This window comes from Sardina pilchardus, chromosome 23, assembly GCF_963854185.1.
Source record: "Sardina pilchardus chromosome 23, fSarPil1.1, whole genome shotgun sequence".
Lineage (NCBI taxonomy): Eukaryota > Metazoa > Chordata > Actinopteri > Clupeiformes > Clupeidae > Sardina > Sardina pilchardus.
In genome coordinates this window covers 584,645-589,000 of record NC_085016.1, presented here as the reverse complement: position 1 = coordinate 589,000, position 4,356 = coordinate 584,645, and positions in this window count along the sequence as shown.

The following is a 4,356-nucleotide window of genomic DNA, read 5'->3' as shown; positions in this document are numbered from 1 at the left end:
GTAGAATTGAAAGTAGGAGCTGGTCTCTGTGATCTCTTGCTCACAACCACATTTTAGCGTGCTTTTACAACGTGAATTTGTTATTATTATTGCAGGGCTGAATCCATCCTGATCTCACCTGCTGGATCTGCATCTACAGTAGATATGGAAGGCCGCCCCATTCCCTTCAGAGCCTGAGACGACATGTGCCCCTAAAACATGAAGTTTTTCAGCTTCCTCTCAATCCGCAGTCTTTGTGGAAGTTTATGACGTATATCTCTTCAGACACTTGTTGATCAGAACCCAGACCTCAGCATATGCATATGACTGGAGGATTCAGTGTCGATGAAGACGGCGATGCGCTCCGATGCCTGTCAGTTTAGGATTTGGTGTCATGTCACTCAACGTCGTCTTGTGATATCCCTCCTGTCTTCAACTCGCTCCAGGAATTTAGAAGGAAATACTCACTACAAACATGTATAGGCTAGTTATACACAATGTGACCAGGAATGAGCTTGGACTGTATTAGTCCTAACATTCAGCAATGGCACCACACTCATGGTAGAAGGTAAGTGTTCATAAATATGTGATATATAGTGTAGAGCATGGACAGCTTATGCTCGACCTTGATTTCGTTTCAGTTAATATTTGGATCAGAGTTTAAACTGAACTTTAGGCTGGGTGAACCCTGCCTGACCTGCCGGCGAATTTGGATTTCCTCCGGCAACTCTGGCTGGAAACCTGCACATCTATCTCCCCTGCTTCCTGTCCTCAACCTTTGGGTCCAATCACAAACTAGCTCATCCTAAATACGCAGCGGATTGTTGGTCTGATTGGTTGAAGGACTATCCAAGCGAACGGAGTCATTTGAACAATGCCCATTGATCACGCCTCTTGTGCAGTAGAAATAAAGCGCAGACTTCCCATACTGTTCAATCTTAAAGGGATATTCCGCCATTTGTGGAAATACGCTCATTTTCCACCCTCCCTCGAGCAAAACAATCGATATTTACCTTGTTCCCGTTCATCCAGCCATTCTGTGAGTCTGGCGATACAACTTTTAGCTTCAGCCTAGCATAGATCATTGAATCCTATTAGACCATTAGCTTCTCGCCTGCTAGCTTCATGTTTAAAAGTGACTAATATTTCTGGTAATTTTCCCATTTAAAACGTGTGTCCTCTCAAGTTAGAAAGTGCAATAAGACCAACTGAAAATGAACCCTGCCGTTTTTCTAGGCTGATTTGACATGGAACTACATTCTCATCTGGCGTAATAATCAAGGCAACTTGCAGCTACTGGCACTACTACTGCTTGATGTCTATGGAGACTATTTTCAGATGCTGCGTACGATATCACTGCGCCTATGGTACGTTTGCAAGTTGCCTTGATTATTACGCCAGATGAGAGTGTAGTTCCATGTCAAATCAGCCTAGAAAAACGCCAGGTTTCATTTTCAGTTGGTCTTATTGCACTTTCTAACTTGAGAGGAGACACGTTTTAAATGGGAAAATTACCAGAAATATTAGTCACTTTTAAACATGAAGCTAGCAGGCGAGAAGCTAATGGTCTAATCCGATTCAGTGATCTATGCTAGGCTGAAGCTAAAAGTTGTATCGCCAGACTCACAGAATGGCTGGATGAACGGGAACAAGGTAAATATCGATTGTTTTGCTCGAGGGGAGGTGGAAAATGAGCGTATTTCCAAAAATGGCGGAATATCCCTTTAAGAGACTGAGCTTGGTATACGGTGATAGCCAGACTAAACTGAATCAGCACAAAACCTGACTTTTTGCGTGTAATTTATACTACTCTAAACCAACACTTTTTCTCTACAGAAGACGGCCATTCTCCAAGCAATTTCACAAGGATCAGCAACCTCAGCAATGGCCACAGGACTCATGGATGTTTTTCACTGTATCAGGTCTTCTCAACTGTGTCCTCACCATTCTGCTCTCAAGTCAGTACTGGTTAATAAGTAAACAAATGACACGGAGCAGCAAGATGATTGAGTGTCTGTAAAAGCTTTTCTTTTAAAAATCAAAACCATCTGTGGTGGTCAAGAAATGGTCTACTCTGTACTGTCAGTACAAAAAAGACTGAAACAATCAGTTTCACCTGAGTTTTCTACAGCCAGCAGCTTACTAATCTGTGACAATGATTTCTAAAAGTCATCCTCCTGTTACAAAGGCTGTTGCCTGTCAGTGGAGGGACAAGGGGACCTATTCCTCGTGGTGACAGAAATACTCAGCCCTATATAGCCTTAACTTTCTAGTTATAGACAGACTTCTATGTTATAGAAGACATATAGAGAATCTAATTTGGGATTGGGAATTCAGATAATATTCACCTGCCCGTGAAGAGGGTGAAGAATTGGGGTTAATGGGGCCCTAGGTTCCTATGTAAGTTGTGTAACACAGATGGGGAAACAGATTCCTTTATCCCACTGGAAACATACAACAAATTCAATCTAATTCTATTCACAGGGCCAAGTGATTCAATATGGACTTTTTTGAAAAATCTGTATAGCACTCAAGGCATATAGAAGTGATAATTTATACTCCGTTTTTACATACATTAGTTACTAAAAACAAATGTCCTTATCTTTGCTTGTATGGTGTAGGTTTCGGACCTTACAGAGGTCCCCGAACATTTTTTTTACAGAACCATACCCGCTAAATACAGTCCAGTGTAATTATTATTATTATTATTATTATTATTATTATTACATTTCATTTGGCTGACGCTTTTTAACCAAAGCGACTTACAACATGAAAAAAAGACATTTAGGTTTTTAAGAGCATTTCTAACAACAAATAAAAAGCCACAATAAGTGCATCAATGGGTGAATAAGTGCATAAATGAGTGTAATAAGTGCATAAATGAGTGTGATTGTCTGAAGTAGTGCTATGAGGAGATGTTCTTAGAAAAGCTGGGTTTTCAGACCTTTTTTGAAGATGGCTAATTCTTTTACAGATACATGTCCGCTAAATACTCTCCAGTGTCATTGATTTACAAAAACATGTCTGCTAAATACAGTCCGGTTGGTTTTGTGACCGCGTCGGTATCTAGGACTTTCCTTCCTAAATACACAGCTGAGTTCGCTACTCCAGTGTATGTCAGTATATTGCGCAGTAAGTGTTTGCCCATTAACAGTGTCTAGAAAGTAAGCCCTTCGAACGGACAACTCACCCCTTTCCAGCCGGGTCTCCTTGCAGGCGTGCGCCTCTCGCAAGAAAATCAATGTTCTTGCAAGGAGATCAATATTCTCGTTGACACAGGGGAGGCAAAAGAAAACTTGAAGAAGCACTATGCTGCCTTTTAACAGAATCCCTAACCAAGGGTTAGGCTTCTGACTTTATTGGATAAAAAAATCTTCTTGCTCTCAGTCGGCGAAGTACAGAAGAGGTGATGGAGAGTGCGCTCCCTAGCCCCGGTCCCGGGACCCTTTTATATTTGCTCAGCTGAACCTGAATCACAGTCAGCTGTTTGTCTATCTGTTGTTCCTCTTTCTGTGGCTTCCCTCAACTCTTCACACTTAAAATTCGGACACAGCACACTGATGTTGCCTATACATGGCTCTACGCTGGAACTGCTAAACTTAAAACTCTAACACAGCACTCGGATGTGGCCCATATAGGCTATGGCCCAAAGCAGGAACTACTAAGCACAACATTACTCTATAAGCTAGACTAAAACACTTTTAGGGCTAAACAATCAATCCTTTACAATAAAGGATTAAGTAAAAACACATTATAAAGCTAAACAAAATCACACTTCTAGTCTAAGTAGATATTCTTTTCACACATGTTATCTATCATTACCGCATTTGCACATTTTTATTTGGTTCAGAGCAAGCTGGAATTATATATGGAGTTATATTTAGACTTCTATCTAGTGAACTATCTTATGTAATCTTTTGACTTTTCCACGGTTCACATTTTCTGCCACTTTCTGCAGAACCCATCAGCTGCGTCACCTAGGTTGGTTGCCTCTGCAGTATCCAGGTTGAAGTCAGAAGAGAGCACAAGTAATGTCCCATGTTAGGCTGGGCTAGCTGTACCGCTACTTCCTGAAGTGGCACATGAGTGGTCAACCCTCCTGACTGATTATGCAGGCAAACCAACTACTGGACGTCGCCTGGCAGTTGGTGAAGAACATCCAACTGTTATCTCTTTTGACTTAACCTACGCCTTTTCAAATCAAAAACATTGTGCCCTAAAGTCAAGGGAGGTCTTCAGAAAGTTCAGAAGAAGACACCCAGGAAATGACAAGTAGCTGATGTTTCACAATTAGAGTATCAGGGTGAGAGTGTGAGAGAGAAAGATCAACATAATCAGTTTTCTGAAATTTCCACAGAAGCAAAGGACAATCTGCTC